Raw genomic sequence first — 23,281 nt, 5'->3', positions numbered from 1 at the left:
GGATAAGTCACAAGGTTGATGCAGTGCCTAGGAAATAGTGGGTGTAAGCAAGCTTTCAGAAGGATAAACTGGACACATTCGGTGAATGCAGATAAAACTTAAAGTTATATGCCTGTTTTTGTGTGCATAAGAATTGTGAGAATCAGAGCTTGATAGAGGCATCCAGATGTCTGAGGGTGTTCTTCTTGACCTAATACATATCTTTAAGTTTCTATAGTTTAAAATGTATGCTGGCAGACTAATGGTCCCTTCCATCCCATCCCTTTACATAAACTGCTATGGTAGTACTGATTAATGGATCAAAATCAACATGCTGACAATTTGAATCTTATCCAATTAAATCCTTTTAAAAAAAAAGAAAGTGAAAATAAAACAGATAATTGCTTCCAGTGGTGTGGACTTTCTGGCATGTACAGTAATGAATCACCAAGTAGTTGTGATTGAAAAAAGACAGCCACCACATAAAACCTCAACTCATCATTCCCCCTTTGATCTCACTGGCCAGAAGCCTGAAGAGCTAGTGTTAATAATAACATTTTATTATCACTTATGTACCTTTCATCCTTCCATGCAGTATCTGATCATTGATGAAGTCAGTTATACATGTATTTCAATTAATGTACTTCTTGGAAAATGCCTTACATAGTCTTGTCTTTCTAATTTATATAATTTATTTTTCTGAACCATTAGAGAAAAGATTGCATATATTATACCCCTTTATGCCTTACCTCTTCAGTGTGTATTTCTTAACATCACGAGCCGTCTCTCATATAATAGTATAGTGATCAAGTTCAGAAAACAGAACACTAATACAATGTTTTTATCATCTATTGTCCACACTCCAATTTCATCAATTGTCCCCATAATGCCCTTTATAGCACTTACTACCCTCCCATACAGACCCGATCACAGGTCACTTCTGCATTTAGTGGTCATACTTCCTTAGTTCCTTTCATCTGAAACATTCCTCAGCCTTTCATTGTCTTTTATGACACTGAGATTTTTGAAGAACACTGGTCATTATTTTCCATATAGCCCCTTCATCTGGATTTGTTAGATTCAGGTCATGAAAGTGGGGCAGAAGCATACCACAGAAGCATTGTGGTGTTCTTTTCAGGATATCATACTCAGAGGCACACCTCATGGGTAATACTTACTTTGATCTTCCAGTCAAGATGTCCGGTTTCCGCATCACTGTAGTGGCCATAACAATACAGTGCTTGGGTCTGCTTCTGTGAGGAGCACAACTGATGGCTGCCCCAGATGCTGCACTCAGAATCCTTCTGTGCAGAGACCACACTTTCCACTCACTACTCTGGCCAGTGAGCAAAGGCAAGAGCCATCCTAAGGCAGGCGCATTCCTGCCAGACGGGACTGCTTTGCTGGACTCTCCATCAGCCTAGCTGATTCCGTCTCAGAACTGGACTTCACCTAAGAGTCTCCTACCCAGTGCGCCATCTTCTCCTCTCTTCTTCATGGGTCGGACCTGCACTGCGGCCTGACAGCCCTCCCTGCTTCCTCTGGCTCACTCCCCTCTTTTTCTCACAGGAGCTCCCCCTCAAATTCTCTTGCATTTCCAATCCTGTCTTGGCATCTGCCTCTTGGAGGGTCTGAACTCAAAGTGGTACTGAAAGAAGTAGTTGAAAATAGGTGGTAAATGGAGATATGGGACTGGTTTACTCATCCCTGGTGGGGAAGCAGATGCCACCTGGAGTGGTAAGTGGGGCACAGAGAGTCCCTGATAGAAGGTGGTGGTTGCTAAAGATTTCACTGGTGGTGACCTGGGAAAGTGTCCCGGGGTTTAGGGAGCTGGGAAATGCCATTGTTGCTGCGATGATTTAGGATGATTCAGACATTTAGAAGATACGGGTAAAGGGATGCTTACAGTAGACCTGGCTCATTCCTTATAAATTGATTGACATTCTGCAAATAGATGAACTTCAGGCTGGAAACAAGTAGGTGAAAGCCCAATGTGAGAGTCAGCGATGTCAGTGGTATTTACAAAGAGGCCCTGATCTCCTGCAGTACAAGGGTGGACGGACTGAGCAGTAGACTGAAGACCCTGTTTAGTAGGCTTTCTTACCCCTATTTTATGTGACAAATGGAGGTTCAGAGAGATGAAGTGACTTGCCTTTATTCACCTGGCTTCTTGACAGGTCTCCCTACCTCCAGAGTCCTTACTCTTTCTGTAGGTACATTTGTGTGGATCTTTGGATTCTACAGACAGCCTTCAAAGGGAACACTGCTATATCATATCCACTGTATATTCAATCTCACCTACTCTCACTACAATTTTGATGGCTTTTTAAAATTTCCAGACTCATGATATCCACCTCAAGAATTCAGTGTTACCCAAATAAGAGTAATGGATCAAACTGTAGCAAGACACAGCAAGACATTTCTAATCATGTTTACGAAAGCTACAAAGCCTTATTAATAAGAAAAGAAGTTTCTTTACACTAAACACTGAAATGAGTTTTTATTCTCTTGGGTATATATGTAGCTCTAGTTGTGTGCATGTCCAGTGAGAGAAAGATGAATTGATGAGCCATAATTTGCTTTTATTTGTGTGCATATGTAAATGGGAGTGGTTTTACTCTTAAAGATTAGACAAAGCACATTAACAGATCATTGAGATTTTTACAGGCATGTTGAAGAAATGGTGGGTAAGGCTGTTAATACTAATAATCCATCATAGGACCATGGGTTCATAATCATATCTTAGATTTACATGGTATTAAAAGGTTTGCACAGGGCTTTCACATCTATTATTTAATTTTATCCTCCCAGTAACCCTGCACAAGGTAGAAAAAGTTTTAACATCCCTATTTTATGTATGGGGAAATTATTTCACAAATAGAAGAACTAATAAAGAAAGCTAAATGAAATGTCCATGCGTTATAAGAAGTATATCTGAAACCTGGCATAAGAGGTACTTGGTTTCTGAAACTACCTACTCTTCTGCCTGGCAACTTTCATTTCTTTTATAATACTTAATATTTAATATAGTTGCTAATAATATACTGGAATCAGTGTCCCCAACCTGCAGAGAATCCTCACTTAAATCTATAACTCCTTTTGCTGCTCTTTGCAATCAAGATTTAATAAAAAATAAAATAAGTGCTCACCATGAATCTTTTTCCTGTGACATTGCTGAAAACTTCAAATGGCCTTAATCCTTTTAGACTGCCACAGGGTTAATTATAAAGGAGAGAATAGAACTAAACTTAGTAATTCTAGATCTGTTTTATTTGGGAGGTGGGATAGGAAGGTGTTATTATTTTTTTCCAATTGAAATACTTTTCTGAATGTTGCAGTGGAAGTTGTGAGAAAACAGTTTTTTAGATGGTATTTTGCTTTTTAGCAAAGTAGCTTCTTGGAGAATTTTTTCTTTTATAGATGTGATTCTCTTTATCCCAAATAATTCTTTTTGCCTTAAGGTCTTTTTGTTTGATATTAATAGAGTTACACAGGCTTTCTTTTGGTTAGTGTTTGTGAAGTCTGTATTTCCTATCATTATGATTTAAATTTGTTGTGTTAATTACATTATCTTTATTTGAACTGAATCATCTGTTGTGCTAACAGATATATTTGGGCTTATTTCTATAATCCTAATTGTGTTTTCCATAAATTCTACTCTTTTTTACTTGCTTCCTTCTCTCCTCCTTTCCTTTTGTTGGATTAGTGTTTTTCTTTATTTGCTTCTATATCTTTTATTTTCATATTTACTCTTAACTTTTTACCTGACTTAGCAGTATCTAAAATCAATAATATCTCTATGTGACTCTTCAATAATATGAGAACCTTTGATCTTTTGCCTTTTTCCTTCCTTTTTGGTGGAATCTTTGCAAGCCTCATAAATATTCCAGTCTTAATTAGATAATTACGCATCTTGCAATTACTTTCAGAGACAAGAACAGTCTTACTTCAGTCAACTGGTATAATAACTAAATTTCTGAACTTTATTCAAAGTTAGAATTCCTCTCCTTTCAAGACTTGAGTTTTTCCACCTGGGAAATCTGAAGTGGGAGAGGGGCATCTGGCTCTTTGGTTTTCTTTTATCTTTTATGCCTCTGTGCTCAGTTGTCTTAGTTTCTAATCCCTCAAGATCTGGCCCGGGAGGATAGGGGAGTGGAAGAAAGGGCACATTCTTATGTGGCTGGTACTATCTTGGTCTGGTTTTGGGACTATGGATAGCAAATACTCAATAGTAGTCTCTTTCTCTCATAGGAAACTTTTCTGTTTCTCAGAGGTGTTGCCCCACCCTCAACACTTTTAGGAAAATAGAGCTATGATTCCATGAGTAGGCAAAGGCTCACTTGTGCCAGCTGCTTACTTCTCCAGTCTTGTCCTCAAGTTGGGAACACACTGTGTGGGTCTTGTTTGGTTCATGGAAACACGAACCATGGATAGAAGTGGAATGTGGCCCACTTTCCTCCTCTGCTCAGCCTACCTGTCCTTGTGTCCATCCGAACTAGGAAAGTGTCTCTCAACTTCAGTGTTCTATGTTTGCTATTACCGGTTTTTTGCCTATATCATTATAGTCTCCTGTATTTTCCATTAGCATCTTTGTAATTTTAGCATTCATACAATTCATTTCAAAATAATTTTGAGTTTGAGGTTGAGGTGCAGGTTCATTTTTTTTTTTCCATATAGATATCTAGTTGTTCTGGTGCCATTTGTTGAAAAGCTATGCTTTCTCCATTGAATTGCCTTGCGTCCTCTGTTGAAAATCAATCAATGTATGTGGAGGCCTATTTCTGGACTCTGTTCTGTCCCATAGATGTACTTATCCAACCCTGCATCAGTATCACACTCTCTTGATTATTACAAGTTTTTAGTCTTAAAATCAAGTAGTATAAGTCCTCCAACTTTGATCTTTTTAAAAATTGTTTTGGCCACTTTTCTCCATTTTGTTTTCCTCACTTAAATTTAGAATCAGTTTTACAGTTTCTAAAAACAAACAAACAAACAAAAAACCCTGTAGGCTTTTGATTAAGATAACATGATTATAGAGATAAAATCAGGGAGAATTAAAATCTTAACATCCATCAATATGGTATTGCTTTCCATTTATTTCCAATCTGGATGGCTTTTTATTTCATTTAATTGCCTTTTTGCATAGCTTAAATTTCCTGTCAAATGTTGAATAGAAGTGGGGAAAATGAATATCCTTGCTCTGCTCCTAATCTTAAGGGTAAAGTGTTTAATATTTTGCCATCAAGTATGATATTAGTGGTAGATTTTTCATGGATACCCTTATCAGGTTGAGAAAATTCCTGTTTATTTCTAGTTTGCTAGAAGTGTACTTTTAAATCATAAGGGGGTGATACCTTTAGTCAAGGGCATTTTCTGCATTAATTGAATAATCATAGATATTTTTCTTCTTATTCTGTTAATAAAGTGAAACACTTCAACTGAGTTTTAAAATATTGAACCAACCTTAGATTCATGAGATAAATCTCACTTGGCCATTGTTATCTATATATGTTGCTAGATTTGATTTGCTAATTTTCTTATATATTTCCTTTGTATGTTTATGAACGATAATTGGTCTATAATTTTCCTTTCTTATAACCTTCTTGTCAGGTATTGCTATTAATGCTATTCTGGCTTCATAGAATAGGTAAGGACATTTTTCTTCACCCACTATTTTCTCAAAAAGTTTCTATAAATATTACTTTCTCCTTAAAATTTGAAAGAATTCACCAGTGAAACCATCTGAATCTGAAGTTTTATTTGTGAAAAGGTTTTTAATTACATATTCAATTTCTTTGATAGGCATAGCACCAGTTAGTTTTCCTATTACTTTTACTGTCCACTTTTGTAAGTCATGTTTTTTAAAGGATTTGACCTTTTTATCTAAGTTTTTAAATTTAATAGAACAAAGTTCTAATATTTTTATTATCTTTTTGAGGTGTGTATGATTGATAGGGATGTCCTTTCCTTCTTGATATTGGCAATATGTGGTTTTCTTCTTCCTTATCTTGACCAGTCTAGTATAGGCTTACCAGTTTTATTAATCTTCAACAGATTAGCTTTTAGCTTCCTTGGTTTTCTGTATTATTTGTTTTCCATGTCATTGCTTCCATTCTTATTTTTATTAAATCTTTCTTCTACTTTTGCTCTTCTGTTTCTACCTTCTTAAAATGGAAGTGTAGCTTATTGATTTTTGAATTTTATTTCCTTGTAATATCAGCATTTAACAGTATAAACATCCCTCTGAGTACTGCTTTGGCTGCAGCGCATATATTTTGATATGTAATGTTGATAATACTTCATTGTCATTCAGTTCAAAATATTTTCTAAATTCTCTTGTGGTTTCTTCTTTGAGCCATATTTATTTTTATGTATATTGCTTAATATCCAGATATTTCAGGATATACACCTTTTTATTACTGGCTTCTAATTTACCATTTTGGCAAGAGAGTAATTCCAGTCCTCTTAGATTTACTGGAACTTCCTTTGTAATTCAGAATATGCTCTGTCTTGTGACTGTTACATATACACTTACAAGCATATGTGTTCTGTATTTGATGAGTATAATATTTCATAAATGCCAATTTAGATCAACATCAAGTTGGTTGATAATGTTGATCAAATCATCTAAAATAAAATTTTACTGAGAAGCAGTATTAAAATCTCCAGCTATGAGGGTGAATTTGTCTATTTCTCCTTTTAGTTCTGTTAATTTTTATTTCATATGCTTATAAGTTCTGTTATTTGATGAGTCAACTCATTATGAAATAGTCCTGTTTTTTTTCTAATAATAAACTCATCTTCAAATTTATTTGATTTTACTATCTCATTTTAACTTTCACTGCATTTGGAGGTAGATACATTTATTCCATTTATAGTTGTAGAGATTGAGTGAAACTGGCCAAGATTGTGTAACTAGTAAATATGTTAAAGCACTTAAAGTTTTTGAACTTGATCGCAAGTCTAGAAGTTATAGGTACCTTAATACAATCTTCTATAATGATGTCCTATACCAGGTTTTATTTTTATCTTTTAGTTGTTACAACTTTTTACTTCATGTTTATTACTACACACATGAATCATTATTCTAATATTCATGTTATTTTATTTGCTCATTGTTATTTCCCCAATACATCTATTCCCATCACAACATAGCATAATCAATGTAAGTTATGTCCCAGTAATCAAAAGTAAACTAAGATTTAAGCCTCCTAGAAAATCTTACTTATTTTTATTATTATATTATGCTAATTATATTAATAGTATATATTATAGCAAAATAACTTATCATGACATTTTCTTGTTTGTTAGTAAAACATTTACCAATGATTGCAAAGCCAAGTATAAAATTATTTGATGGAATTATTACAATGTGCTTTTTTCCATGAAATTACATATTTTATTTTGTAGTATATTTTCTGGTTTCAAACTTTACTACACTATAAAGGAGACAGAAAACTTCTCATCTCTTGATCTCCCATTTTAAATGAATGAATCCCTCTGTTTTAAATAGACTAAAGATTAACATTTAATTGTTAATGGTTTATAGATTGTTTCTGTAGTGCATTAGTCTCAGTCTACTATTATTTTTAAAATTATACAAAAGCATTAAATATTAATCTAGCCAGTATGCATCAAGTCCAGTGGAAAAAAATCAATACTGGAGATAGGAATGTTAGTGTCAGGTTACAACTTTCTTTTCAAAACAAGGAAAAATGTTTAGTGCCTAGAATGCAGAAAATTCTAACAAGATTTACTTACAACTATTTCCTTTTCCTTTATTAGGTTTACTAGAATAAATATTTGCGCAGCTAAAGTGTTGCTAATAGCAAGTTTTTTGTGGCTGCATCAGGCAAGCCAAATATCTAGTCCTAGCGTAAGCATCAGCTTTAGAAGAAGTTAGTATGTTATGTAAGGTGTTAATCATAGTCCACACATGACTTCAGCTTTGCCTGGGCGGACCCCCAGCACCCTGCAGCACTGAATACATGCAACCTCCATGATGCTCTCACAAACTATCTTGGTGTATGTAGTATGTGCACATTTCTCAGGCTGTGAACTTTGTAGGCAGACATATAACTATTTATTCAAAAAATGGATCTAAATTCTATCTTGAACTTTCTATTTCTTTCACTGACAAATAATTTAATCATGTTAGCTTCCAGGTAAACTCAGGCAAAGTCAGCTGTCCTGGTCATTTGAAGTTTGCCCTTAGGTGCCTGCCCTTCCTGTTCTCTCTCTGGTGTGGGATGTAAGTTCTGAATGGATTTTGTAGCGTTCAGGTGTTGTAGTGGAGTGGGTGGGTAATGAACACTTGGTTCACTACATCCTTTTGAGAACTGATTCCCCTCCTGATGGCACTGGTCTCTGTTCCTGCTGCATCTACTGCAGACATTTCCCTTTAGGTACTTTTCTGAAAACAGCTAACTGTAGTGCTATTCAGCATCATGCTGGAGCCCCCAGAAACCTCAGAGTGCAGATTCAGTTCCTCCAATGCTTCCCTATGCCATGTTACCACGTCATTATTGCTGCTCCTGTATCACCATGGCATGAAGCACACAGGCATGCATGTTTCCTACTCAAGTCTCGGATGGACAGTGGGCCCAGTGTGCTCTGTTTATGGGAGTAAGAACAGGCTAGTGTACAGAAGGCTGTAGTGACAAGTGCTCACCACACCTCAGCAGCTCAGAAGGACACATGGTTGATTTATCATTTGCATGCCCTTCCTGGGTCAGCCTTAGTGCTGCTCCATGCCCTCTTCACTCCTGGATCCAGGTGGATAGAGCTGCCTCTATGTGGGACACTGCTGATATCTGGGTAGAGGAAGCGAACACAGTGGACTTTGTCCAGGCTAGGATAGCTCACACTTTATGGGCCAAAGCAAGTCAAATGGGTAAGCAGTAAAGTATAATCTCTCCAAGGGAGGGGCAGTTTATGTTTTTAAATATTATGACCTACCACATTATTCCTGGGTTCCCAGGTGAAGGGAGGATCTGTTTCTCTGACGACTTAGCAGAGAAGTGGTGGGGGGTCAGAAGCTTCATGTCTGTGGCTCTCAGTGCTGCCGCTTCCCCAGCTCAGGTTCTCCTCCAAGTCAGGAGACCTTATCTAGTCTTTAGGGAGGATGGTCTGGTTCTTCATCTGTTTTCTTGTAGTTGATTCCCCCCAGTGTGGGGGAAAATGTTTGTGTTCAGCTTCTTTCAGCATTTAGCCCTTTGGCGCTCAAGAGAACGCATCTATCACAAATCACAAACCTTTGCGTTTAAGGTTCTTTTTTTCTGTTATGAATTTAAAACCTATTTAAGAACCCAAGAACTGACAACTGATTTCTTTTGTTCTCTCAGGGCTTTTCTTTTAAGACACATTGTTTATTTGCTTTGTGCCCTCCCTTATTAAATAGTCCCAGAAACAATGAATGCTGTGAAGTCAGAGGGGCCATAAGGTAGTAAAAGAAAACTTCAATTATCTCCAAATGCAGTTTCATCACAGTTGTAAGGAAAGTGAAGTGGTTGCTAAAATAAAGACTGCTCGGGAGAGAGGTCTGGGGTGTTGTTACCCTGAGTGAATGTCTAAAGCATGCTTTCCCTGGTGGTGGCTGTTCCCCATTTCCCATCCCATAATCCCCAAGGCTTTTTGTAAAGGATTTACAGTGTAAGCATCCGAGCTTTTGCTTTGGGACCTTTCCTTTGAGAAGTACAATGTTTGCAGTGGTGGCCCACAAGCCAAGCTGTTGTGTGTAAGAAATCAATATTTAAGTGAACCCACTCAAAAATGAGTCAAGCAGAAAATGAGTGAAACAGGGAACTAACTCTCTCACTTGGATTCTGGTCTCTTGGCCCATATAAAATTGAATAAACCCTCAAATCTCAATTTGACTGTATACATTTTTCTCTATCTGTAATTATTTGTGCTTGAAAAGGCATGTGATTCACTATTTATTTATAGTTCATCACTTGAAATATTATTTTTAGAAAATGTGGGTTATAAATGTTATACATGTTCATTGTAGAGAACTTTGAAAATATGGAAAAGTACATAAAAAATAAAAATATGCACAATCCCATCTTCCCATATCTACAGTGAGCATATAGGGGTATTTATTTGCAGGTTTTTCTCTTTCATACAAGCAAACACAGTTTAATAAAAAGGAAACAGATTTACATTATTTTATATTTTCCTTTTTATAAAAATTTAATATGAAATGATGAGTATGTTACTATGTCATCATTTATTCTTTGAAAACATAATTGTTGAGGCTGCATAACATTCAACCCTATGGATGTATGATAATTTACTTCATCAATTTCCCATTGGATCTTTAGATTAGACTTTTAGGTTGCTTTAACTTTTCAATTGTATAAATAATACTGAAATGTTTATATCTGTATTAAAATCTTTGTGTGCCTCCAATGGTGGCTTTAGAATAACTTTCTGGATGTGAATTTACTAGGTCAAATAATGGGAACATTTTTAGGGTTCTTGATAGATCATAGTTCATCAGACCCAAGACCTCATAAATTAAAAGGTGCACCATTATTTTATGTAACATTAAGAAAGAAAATGATGTCAATTAAACATAATACTTTCTTACCATATACAGCTTTTGTTTTATAATTATTGAAAGAGTTTTCTGGACTTATCTGAACATACAATTAGCTGACATTTTATTCTTGTGCATCCATAAAGGAGAAGCAAAACTCCTAACTATGGTATTCACTCCCAGACTTCCCCATTCTTTTGAGTCACTTTTTGACTTTGTGGGATCTGTGGCCTGAGCGCCGTCAGAACCATTTGGATGAAGCATTTAAAACATGTGCTCCACTCTTTGCTCCAGGATTTTCTCCCAATAAGTGACATCCAGTCTTCAAACTTTTGCATAGGGGCAACTAAATTGCAAATGCTGTCTGGCTGACAGTGATCATGAAACACATCTTTATTTGGAGATATCAAAATGGGAAAAATGTACTTTTGAGAATGAACGAAATATGCTATATCCAAATTTTCCACCAGAAGGGTTTTCCCAATTTGTATTTCCACCAGTTGCACATGAAGTTACCTATTTCTCTTAAACCTTAATCAATATTGGAAACCTTTAATCGAAACCTTTGCCAATTTGATAGGTAACAGTAAGTACCTCATTTTAATTTTCACTTGTCTTACTATCAGGTGAGTTGAAATTTATTTTCATGTGTTTTGGTCATTTGTATTTCTTCTTTGGCCAAGCGTTCGTATACTTAGCTTATTTTTGTTTTGATATTAATTTTTAATTATTCAGAATTATCTACATGCCTTTCAGTAAGTAATATAGGGAGGGTGTTAATCTTTCATTCGCTATGTGTTGCAAATAGTTTTCCCCCTAGTTTTTAGTTTTATTTTTTAATTTAATTCATAGGATTATTTTTGTTATTTGCAGAGGTATCTCATTTGCATGCAGTCAAGTTAATTAGTATTTTCTTCTGTGATTTCTTCCCTTGTTTTTAGTGTTTTGAAAAGTTCACCACACACTTGAAATCAAGTAAATATTAATCTTTATTTTCTTTTAATTGTTTTATAGTTCTTTTTCCTTAACAAATTAATTCTGGAATGCACATGAAAATTACTTTAGTAAGCACCTAACATTATTCTGCCTAAAATCAATGAATTATACCAGGACCACATACTGAATATGTCTTTCCTACTGATTTCAGATGCCAACTTCTTCAAAAATAAACATTTTTATACTTAATATGATCTGTATATGGTATAGTTATTCTAGTCTAATGTTTTGTCTCTCTAGTTTTGCACCAGTGTCATATTGTTTTGATTGTTAGTTAAATTCACCATGTAACTTATCAACCAACCAGGATGCTTTTGCAAGTGATTATGCCTGGATGACAGGCACAAATCTGAGTATGGAGCACCCTTGTTATTATGATTTTATGATGAGTTTTCATATCTGCTACAGTAAGATTGCATCATGACTTTTATTTTCAAAATTGGTCACTCTTTTCTCAAGCATAAAAACATGCAGAATTATGGTAATGTGATGAATATCTATGTATTTTTGAATGATTCATACATGTCATATGAAATGGTTTGCTCAATTTTAAATGAACTTAAGTTGATTTTGACTTTTGGGTATATGTTGACTATTTCTGTGACTTTCCGTCGTGTTACACTAAATGTTACATGGCAGCTGAGAGCCATTACTTACTTATACCATCTCTCTTTTCCTATAGTTTCTATGGAGTTAATCTTCTGCTCAGTCTTTCTTCAGAACCTTTTGTTTAACTGTTATTTTAGGTACCACTTACATCTTTCACATTATAGCTGCCATTCTACTTTGTCCCACTATTCACCTGCTGTAGGCATTCTCATTGCTAATTTACACAGAGGAACAAAATTAACAGAGATTCAGTTTAGGTAATTCCCAAATTTAAGAACAACAGATCCATGAATTCCTTCCCAGATGATCAGAGGTCCGAGCTGAGTTGGGGGCAGAGGAACATGGACTTCTTAACATAAATCTCAGGAGGGAGAAGTCTCGCCTGAATTCCACATTGCTTCTCACTCTGTCCGGCACTAAGTCTGTTTTCAGTTTGGCTATTTTACAGCATTTATCCCCTGCCAGGTAGATGCTGGGTGACACAAGCTTTCCAAGGCCATAATTGTTCCTTCAACCATCATAATTTCTTTCCATCAATTACTGTGGAATGCCCTATTTCTCGCCTTACAGAAACAATGTTATAAATCTTCATCTCTCAAGAAACACAAAACACATTTTGTAACAGGAAGCTGATCAGCAGATGTTGGTTGAAAAAGTTTTGAATAGCCAGTGATTCCTACAGGAGAAGTATACCCTCAGGCTTGGTGTTTGTTATTTCTGACATTAACTTTAACTTGGTTTTATTAATGAAAACATTTTGGGAGAGAAGTGAGACACCATCATCTTTTTCCTTTTGTAACACAGCTCACCATATTCCCTTCTCCTTCCTCCTTTTATTAGGACTCATATATTAAAGATAAGTCACGTATGGGTTTACAGAATCCATTTTTCATTTTCAGTGTTCAAGTTGAGAAGTTCCCAAGTTACAACATAATGTGTTTCCAAAGTGCCTTTGCTAATAAGTTGTTTGGAACTTGGAACGAATTTTCCAGCAAAAGAAGGCTCTAATTGGTGTTTACAGTTCGCAGTCTAACCTACAACAACTTACTCAACATGCTACAAATCTGTTGAGTCAAGTATTTGCTAAGTGCTGGTGGTTAAGAATTTTTGTATTTACTGGGTTGCCTTTCAGCACTGTGTTGTTTGAGTTGAGCTGTTCGCTAACCTTGCCTTATTTTTATATATCATCTGTAAGGTTGTTACTTGTTCTGGTAAACATGATCTTTCTTTTGCACTAGCTTTGCAAATTGCTGCCCTCTCTTTTACAGGTTATCACAGTAATTTTCTGAACATCCAGGTAAAGCAACAGTAATTTGTACCTGTTGATCAAAACTTAGCCATCTCCCTATAAAGGCTGGAGGCAGCACAGGATGTCATGGCCTATGGGATGAGGTCCACTGCACAAGGAATAAAACATTATTAAAATATTATCTTCAGAGAGGGCAGACTTTCTTTGATGGCAGTGGGCAGGTTATTGTAGAGATTGTTTCCTGGGATATGGTTCTGAGTTGGCATAAAGAAGGGCCCAAAATCAAGGTTTGATGAAGAATGAATAAATGGATGAATGAATGAATGACAAAGGACTACAGGAAGACATCTGGGCACATGCATCAGTGTTTCCAGGTTTTGAAGCATGAGAGAAAGGACTTCACCTTACAGTATATCTCTCCTGTGAGGTCACCGGGAAGGCCAACCTTTAGCATGTCTGTGACTACCTTTTGCTTTTGCTGAGTTCAGAGAGAACAAAGTCTTCATGAGATTGTTTTACTTTGCACCTTTTCTTCATTGCCAAAGGAGAGTCACTGCCGGCTTTACATTTCAGCCTGGAAAACAAAGTATCCAGGACTATTTACCCCAGGAGGCCAAAAAGCCCGTTACAAGAGCTTTAAATATTCTTGTTTCCTGTTGCAATAAAAAGGTGCCTAGGAAAGGCCCCAGGCCAGATGCATGTGAACATCCTTGGCTTCTAAGGGCTGCCAGCAACCTCTGGTAGCTTTGGGCTGAGAGCTTTAGAGCAAGCGCTTGGCCTGGCAGTGAGCCTGCCTCCCACGGGAGGGTGGGCGTGGGCAGTCACTTCAAACAAATCTCTCCCCGCCCAGTAAGGAGTGAGGGACAGAGGGACAGCGCTTTAATACAGGGCTCTGAGGTATGGCTCGGTAAGGCCTGTGGCTGCTCGCGGCCCTTTAGTGGGCGCCATCTCCTCCTCGAGGCCGGCCGCCCTACAGGGGACCCCCATCCAGGCGGGGAGCATCTGCGCAGGGGGCTCTGCGCGCGAAGCCGCGGCGCGGAGGAGGCGCTCTCCGGCGGGCAGGGTGGAAGGCTTGGCTGGGGCGGGGCCGGCGGGGACACCTCCCCTCGCTCCGCCAAACTTTCCTTGGGTACCGGGCGTGTCTCAGCGACCGCTGGGGAGGAGGCGCGCCGCCGCCGCGCGCCGGGACGCGGTGTCTCCCACTATCCTCGCGCCCGGCCAGAGCCCGGCACCCGGTCGCCCCGTCGCACTGGGCCCCGAGGGCATGCGGCAGCCGCAGGGACCCCCGCTCCCGGGCTCGGCGGCGCGGGCGAGCGCGAGCGGTGAGTGGGCGCCGGCCGCGGGGAGGGTTCCCGGAGCCGGGCCACGCGTGGGAGGCGGGGCCCTTCGTCGGGGCCAGCCCGCGGCTTTTCGGGTGCCTGGCATTCAGGCAGGGCTCCAGAACCACCCCAAGCGTCTGGGACGGGTCTCTCCGGGCGGCGTTGGGGGTGCATCCTACCCCTTCCCACCTTTTCCCTGGAGTGGAAAGCAATCGGATGCAAACCCGCGTCGCATCCGCCCTTGTGGCGGGCTGCAGGGCTGGGCGCGAGGCTCACGAGCTCCGCGCTGCTTTCGCACAGGTGCTGCTTTTCCAAACTCGGTATTAACAGCCATCGACGGTGAGCGGAGGTGCTCCGTCCGAGCCTAGGGATATAACGTTTTTCAGCCTCTGTTACGCCCGGTGCGATGATGTGTCAGTTAGGGAACAGTTCGACCCAGCCAAGGCACGTAGAGATTCAGGAAACAGTTAAACTAGTAACACTGTTGGGGGTTGTGCTTTGTGAGTAAGTGATCCTCAGTCCTAGTGATCCCCTCAGCACCCGCAGACAACAGTGCTTTGTTTTGCAGTATTGCTTTCCCTCAGCAAGTTGCAGCTACCCAAAATTGCTTAGAAACTTCCCAAACATGTAATTTGAGTAGTAACTGTGAATATTGGAAACAATTTAGTCTTATTAAGGTAATCATTAAAATGGCCCTCAAAAGCATTCGTAGGACAATTTTTAACTGAGTACTTGCCACGAAATGTTTCCCCCATTATTTGCAATTGTCATTGCAGCACATTTCTCTCTCCTCACTCCTTTGGTCTTGGAACGTTACTTTAAAAGTTGAAGAACCCTTAGCTTCTCACTGTACCTAATTGTTTTCTAGAAGTCGGAGAATAAAGTAAATGTCAGCCACAGACAGATGATCCCTTCTTTACAAGTAGGTTAGTATTCCGTGCACTGCCTGGCACTTCATGGATGCATGAGTTTTTGTACTGCTAAGAGCCTTGTTGGGTTTTCCAGTGAACTGTCTATGGATAGTTGCTAAACCTGCTTCCCAGAGACACTGGGTCCAATTTTGTGTGGTCTGAGTCTAGTGAGTAGAATTTTCCTCTTTTAGGACCAGAAGTGGTACAGTCAGAAGCACACAACCTTGGCTCTGTTAACACTATGCTTGTCTAAACAGACTGGGACATTCTAGAAAGACCAGCAGGCAAACCCTGCCTTCAAGGCTTATGTACTTGAGATAAGCTTCCAGAGTTGTCTCTTGTTCCTTGAGACTGTATGGACCTTGGATGATGTGGGGATCTGGACATCTAACCATTTGGACATAACTTGCATTGACTGTCCCTGCCATATAACTAGGGAAAAAGATCATTTGGGCACATTTTTCTTGTTTTCCTTTTTTGTCCTTGGGATTCAAAACTTTGTTGCTTTGATTAAACTACAAATGACATGCCTTGATGTCTAAATCTTACAAAGGTATATGTCAGCCATCAGCCTCTTACAATTAGGTCACATCTATTTCAGGCATGTGGCTGTTTTATAAGATGTTTGATGGAACAGATCTGCATATGCTTTTTATGAATGGAGACTGAAATGAAAACATTAAAATGTGATTGCTTTTTGTGCATGTTCATCATAACCTATTTGAGCGTCTACATGTTCACTCTCATTTTTCAAAAACACACACACACAGAGGAACAAATGCATGCACAGCCTTATAGCCAGGCAGGGCACACACTCTCAAGTTATGCACACATGCCCAGGCTGGCTTTACCTCTTCCAAGGTTTCCATCTTCTTGCTGAGAGAAGAAATCCACCATAACTTATACCCACCCTCCTATTTCTTTGGGCTGGGGCAAGGGTAAGCATTGTAATTCCAGTGGGAATACTGTAACCCAATTACCCATTAGCTATTCTCTTTGGAATAGACATTAGCTCAAAATGCTTTCTGCTCTGTGATCATACCCAACAGAGTGGTTAAGTCTGATAGCAAGCTTCTAAATGGCAGAGCCCAGGCCCAGGCACTATTAATGTGGTATAAGGAGAAAAGCCGGGCTTTGCAGTCAGACCAGTCTTTGTTCCAGGCCAGGCTTTGTGACCTCAGATACATTGTTTCACTCTCTAGGCCTTAATTTCCTTGTGTGTAAAAATAAAGGTTATATCCACCTCCCGAGATGAAAAGAGAAAGGGTCTAGGCTCTTGAGGAAGTACTGCTTAAATGTTGGTTGCCCTTTTTCCCCCCAAGATAAACACTAAAACATTGGTATTTGTGTAAACATGGGTTCAAATGTACATTGTTCTGCCAGTGTGGGGAGGTAGATTCCCAAGCTGTACGTGACTTAGAGATATTGCACACACTTTCCTTTCTCGCTGTCCAGTTCCTGGCTTTGGCCCTTTTGCTCCTCCTTCCATCATTTCTCCTGCACGTGCTGAGCCTCCTCCTCCCTGGCCTTGCTGACTCCTTGTGCCTTGTCCTGGATTCTGTACGTGTGTGGAAATCCCCTGGAACCCAGTCCTGCCATGGAAGGGAGAGGTGGAGGGGAGGGGTGGGGAGCTGTCTGCAGAAGCCCTGAGAGTTGGTGCCTTTACCATGCTGGGTTAGAGAGGCAGCTGGAGTACAAGGGTCCAGATCCTAATCCCAGCTCCACTTTTGTGAGTTCTTGTGACTGTGACTGCATCATTTGTCATCCATGAATCCATTTTTTCATTTACACAATGGGGATAAAATGCCTTATCTACCTTTCCTATATAATTAATTCATCTATTCTTATCTGCATGGGTTATTGTTGGGTCCCATTAAATCATGCACGTGAAAGGGCTTTGTACCCTGTGATGGCCACATGGGTGTTGGAATTAAAGAGGAGGGGCCTCCAGATGGGGACACCCCAAGCAGGCTGAATGGGGTATAGGGTCTCCATGTTGGGCATGCTAAGTGGACATTGCTGTGGTCCCTTTATACCCATTTCCTACTCTCTGATGTCAAATGACACTTAAAGGAGGAAATCCTTGAAAAGATGGAGAAACTGCTCCATGGGGATATGAGAGGAAGATAAATTCAGGACTGAGATTACCTAATACTGCATGATCAGAGGTACAGGGCAAAGTTCAGAAGGAGGTTTAATTCCTTCTCGGAATCACCTGTACGGTCTGCTCATCTGTTCTTAGGGGACAAAAACGAATAAATAGCTCACCAGCCAGTGAGTAGGAAGAGAGTGGTAGTGGCAGTCACCAGACATTGAATTGGGGTGCCCTGTGCCGTCCTCACTGCCCTGCACCTTCTTGCTAACTTGGGTCTCTACGTTCGTTCTGCAAAGCACTACACCGACTCAAGGCATTCTTTCCCCTCAAACAAGCTAATTCTTCAATTCAGTCTGAAAGACATGTGTTGCTTTCTGCCTGACTTGCCTGGTGAGCCGGGAGAGTAGCACCCTGTGAGAGGAAGGCTCTGACCGCCTGGGCTGTACCCACCCCATCTTCACTCTCCAGGCTGACGGTGCCCTCCTCCTTATTCCTCTTCCCTCTATCTCCTAGCATGGCCTCTGCAGCACCTGAACCCTTGCCTTCCTGTCCCATCTGCCTAGCGCTTTGAACTCCTCCCTTGCCTGTGACCCTGACATCAGCCCGCCCCCATGGACCTTGCCTCCACTCCTCAGATATGAATCATTCATACACCTTAGGCTGGGCCCAACAGGGTGTCACTCTGGAAAGCAACCTGCTCCGCCCCTGGCTAAAGATGTTAGTCAGCCCCTGCTAGTTATGCATCAGCTAGTCCTATGTGTTTATTGTCCCTGGGATGATAGGCAGGAGGTTCTACTAGCCTTGGCCTTGGCTCAGCCTTGTAGAGACTCCCTGGCATCAGAGATGGGGTGTGGTAGGCAGCCAGGCTTGTCTGGAGGGCACTTGAGCCCCCTCATAAGTGCCACCAGTTTGTCCAAAGGCCCTCCAAAACAAGTATGCAATCTAAATAAAAGCTGTGGGCTTGCTCTGTAAATGCAGGTTTCAGGCAAGACCCCTAGCCTTCCTTGTCAGCCAAGCTGTTCCACAGCCCCTTTGGTGCAGAAAGTCTGGTCCTGCCCCCAAACAGACTCAGAGCATGTAAGTCAAAGGTAGACAGTAGACTCAGCCAGATGTATTCACTCCCCAAGGAGAGCCAGAAATCCAAGTTAAGGCTCAGAATCCTTGGGAATGACTAGTTATTTGAAGACGAAAGCAAGGGATCAGGTATGGCACATCACTGAATCATTTGCTTCCTGCCCTGCTTTACTTTTAATAGGTTAGTCCTTTGAATGGGGGCCCTTTTCTTGGACAAAACTGTCACATGAGTCTGGCAAAGAGAAAACAGCATAATCTTTTTCTGTACCCCCATGGCATTTGGATTAGCGTTCTCCAAAAAACAGAACCAGTAAGATAGACAGATATAGATATAGATAGATATATGTAAGAGGAGATTCATTATAGGAGTTGGCTCGTGGGATCATGGGGCTGAGAAGTCCCACAAGACTGCAACCTGGAGAACCAAGGAGCTGTCCTGAGGTCTGAGTCCACAGGCCAGAGAACAGGAGAAGATGGAGGCCTCAGCTCAAACAACAGGACGCATTTGCTCTTCTTCTGCCTTTATGTTCTATTCAAGTCCTCAGTATTTGGATAATGCCCACCTGCATTGGTGAGGGTGATATTTACTCAGTCTACTTATTCAAATGGTGATTTCTTCCAGAAACACCCTCACGGACACAACAAATGTTGTTTTACCAGCTCTCTGGGCATCCCTTACCCCAGTCAAGTTTACTCATAAAATTAATCATTGCACCACCAAATCAGGAATTGGCATTGGTACAACACTACCATCCAGTTCATCGAGCTTATTTGTATTTCATCAGTTGCCCCTCTAGTGACTCTTTTTCCTGTCTGATCTGGGATGCATGTTAAATTTGTTTGTCATCTCTCTTCTGGAATAGTTCCTCAGACTTTCTCTGCTCCTAAAATCCTTGCAGTTGTGCAGGTCTTACGTTCTATAGGTTGTCTCTGCACCTGGGTCTAGCAGTGTTTCTTCAGAACCAGGCTCGGGTCAGGCAGGAATACTCTGCTCTTCTCAGCACATCACATTAGAAGGCATGCTGATGTCAACCTGTCCCACCAGTGGAATATTGGCCTCAATCACCTGGTTATGTTGGTGTCTGCCAGCTCTCTCCACCATTAAATTCACCGTTTTTTCCCTTTGACATTTATTGGCATCTGTGGGGAACTATTCCAGGGTTATGTTGATAGCCTGTTCCTCATTAAACCTCTACCCACAGCCTTATCATTCATTGATGACTTCTGCCTAAATCAGCCTCCTCTATGAAGGTTGCCAAATGATGACATCATTCCTACATTAGTTGGCATTCAACTATAAGGAAGAACTTTATTTCTCCCTCATGTATTTATTCACTTATATTAGGAAGTTCATGGACTCAGTATTGTATTCAGGATAGTGAAATCTGTTACTATCATTATTTATTCTGATGCTCATATTGTTCTGTTTGACCAGCGAAAGTCCCTTTGAGCTGGCTTCTGTGTTCTTTTGACAACCCTATCATTCACTGAGCATCTAAACATTTTCTGGCACCACAAGACATCCCAGGCTCATCTTATACTTTCTCTGACCTATTCAGTCCTCCTTTTTGGTAGAGAATGCAGACTCCCTTTTAGGCTGCATAATTCTTTGTGGGCGTGTCCTGTGCATTGTAGCATATGGGTAGCAGAATCCCTGGCCTCTAGCCACTAGATTCCAGGAGCGCCCCCCTGCCACATCTGTCATGATTATCTCCAGATACTGTGAGATGTCGCTGGGAGGGATGGAGAATTCGTCCTGGCTGAGCACCCACTGTTCCAGGTTATGGTCTTCCTAAGGGCGTTTTACATCTTTACACATGTTTTTGTACATCCCTGTCTTTCTCCCACATGTAGTGAGCAGTGAGATAGGAATGAGAGGAATCACTGGTTGGGTAGAACCTATTAAAACAAGACCAGAGGAACTTGCCCACTATATGTATTCGACTCTCTGCATATGCAAATTCCATGAACAGCTAACAGAAGAGAAGGAAAAAGAATGTCAGCAGGATGAAATTTCCGTGGATTGCAGGTCATTATTAGTCTTTCTCTGCTAATTTTCAGTCTAATTGTCAGATGATTGAAGTCTGTGGCCTAGTTCAGCTAACTAGTAGACTCTATTTTGTTGATGGGGAAAGTAAAAGGCTTTAGGAAAAGGTGTTTCTTAAGTTACATCATTCAATGTGTTAAAAGTAAACCTGTTGCTTGCTCGTCTGAACTTTCTATGAGACAGGTAAACTGATTTAAACATGTGTTTAGAACCTATCACTTTCATTTGATTTTATGGACCTTTTCCATAAACACTTGTTAAAAATTCTAAGTAGAATATACTTACAATTTTTTGATATTTAGCACAATCATATTTCATTTCTTCTAGAATCAGTTAATGTTTACAAAAGGCATTCATGTCATGGAAAGCAAATCTGCATAGTTCATTTCTTATGAAGGCATAGAATTAACTACTTCAAAAAGGCTTCCATGGTCAGTGTGGTAGAAAGAGCGCTGGGCCAGAAGGATGAGAGCTGGTGAAGTGAATCAGGCTCTCCCACTTTTAGTTTTCTTCTCTGTAAAATGGAGAATGCTATCTGCCCATCTCACTGTGGGATCAACATGTGAACTCACTTTGAAAACTACATATCAGTGGTGTGTTAGTGAATATATTTTGAGGGATTACTCTGAGATCCAGGTAGAGTGGTCCAGAGGACACATGATAATACAATGAGAAGGTTAAACATTAGGTTTTCAACCCAGCTGGCTAAACTCTCATACGCCATCATCTGGGACCAGATGTTTTCGTGGTGATGAAAAACACCAGCTAGTGACTCTGGACAGGGCAGTAGAGGAGAGAAGGCTTTGGCTCTGGGGTGTTTGTGCCAGTGACCCATCCAGTTAGAAGGAGGGATTTCCTCCTTTGATCTCTCCTTCACAATAATCTCTGTTGGGTCCACTACTCCCCAAACTTTTGGAAACAGGTTTGGCTTGGAACTTACTGAACTCCTCTGGATCCGGAAGTGAGTTGAGGGCTTTACATTGGTTATTTCATTCACTTTGTCCCAGTTATCTAATAACCCTACAAGGTAGAGCTTTTCTCCCTTTTACAACAGAGGAAATTGAGGCTCAAATAGGTTAAGTAACTTCCCTAAGGTTCCATTAACAATAATAGTAGTGAATTTAACATTGTGTCAGATTTAAGTATGCCCATGCCCTTAGGGAGAAGGTACTGTTAATAACTTCATTTTATAGATGAGGAAATGGAGACACAGATGGTTAACTAACTTGCTGGTAAGCAAGGCTTCAGACCCAGGCCAGCTCCAGAGGCCATGCTCTTTGACATGTGGAAATCCAATTTCCTCAAAAAGATTTATTGAGGATACTATCTTTTTTCCATTCTGTATTCTTGGCACCCTTAAAGGAGATCCATTGACCAAACATGTGGGAGTTTATTTCTGGGCTCTCTGTTCTGTTCCATTAGCTTATATTCTGTCTTTATGCCAGTACCATACTGTTTTAATTCTTGTAGCTTTGCAGTATGTCTGGAATCAGGAAGTAAGTGGCCCCCAAATTTGTCCTTCTTCTCAAGATTATTTTGGTTGTGTGGGATCATTTGTGGTTCTATGTGAATTTTAGGACTTTTTTCTATTTCCCTAAAAAATACCAGTGGGATTTTGATAGGGATAGTTCTGAATCTGTAAATCACTTTGAGTAGTATGAAGATTTTAAGAATGTTAAGTCTTCTAATTAATGAACACAGTATGTCTTTCTGTTTATTTCTGTCTTTAATTTTTTTCATTGATGTTTTGTGGTCTTCAATGTATGTGTTTTACCTTCTTGGTTAAGTTTATTCCTCAGTATTTTATTCCTTTTGATGCTATTGTGAATGGGATTGCTTTCTTTCTTTCCTTTTTGGGTTGTTCATTGTTAATGTATAGTAACAACTGAGTTTTGTATGTTAATTTTGTATTTTGAAAATTTACTGAATTCATTTATTAATTCTATGAGGTTTTAGGGTTTTCTGCATATAAGATCATGTCATCTGTGAAGAGATCTAATTTTTCTCCTTCCAAGTTGGATGTGTTTTTTATCTTTTTCTTGCCTCATTGCTTTGGCTAGGACTTCTAGTACTGTGTTGAAGAGAAGTGGCCAGTGTGGGTATATCCTGGCCTTGTTCCTGATCTTAGAGGAAAAGCTTTCAGTTCTTCACTATTGAGTATGATGTGTGCTGTGGGGGCCATGCTTTTTAACCACTCTGCTCACTTGCTTATCTGCTAGTATTTGAACTGAGCACCTGAAGCCTGTGTTTGTCTACCACACCATGTTGTCTCTCCTCTCCCTTCTCACCCCCTTCTCCATTCCTGCCTCCTTGCTTAGTGACAGTACCTTAAGCTTAGTCGCTGTGGCATTGTCTCCATACCTAAGCAGAGGGAAATTCTTTCCTGGACTATAGTTATTTTCATATAGGTATAGGATGGCTTTATCTCATTTCTTGTCAAATTGAGGTCTTGGAGCATGAAC

General features: G+C 40.0%; 1 protein-coding gene across 2 annotated transcripts in view; it reads left to right on the top strand.

Moving 5' to 3' along the window:
* The first annotated feature begins 14,514 nt into the window (after positions 1-14,514).
* Positions 14,515-23,281, top strand: part of LPAR3 (lysophosphatidic acid receptor 3) — a 74,879-nt gene continuing 66,112 nt past the window's right edge. For both annotated transcript variants that reach the window (XM_037012444.2, XM_073234214.1), the window contains exon 1: positions 14,515-14,695. The gene's annotated coding sequence lies outside the window, so the exon portion shown is untranslated. The remainder of the gene's footprint in view (positions 14,696-23,281) is intronic.

The sequence above is a fragment of the Manis javanica genome, chromosome 4 (genome assembly GCF_040802235.1).
Source record: "Manis javanica isolate MJ-LG chromosome 4, MJ_LKY, whole genome shotgun sequence".
Taxonomy (NCBI): Eukaryota; Metazoa; Chordata; class Mammalia; order Pholidota; family Manidae; genus Manis; species Manis javanica.
The sequence above is the reverse complement of the archived record's forward strand: the minus strand, read 5'-3'. Positions and strand labels throughout refer to the sequence as shown.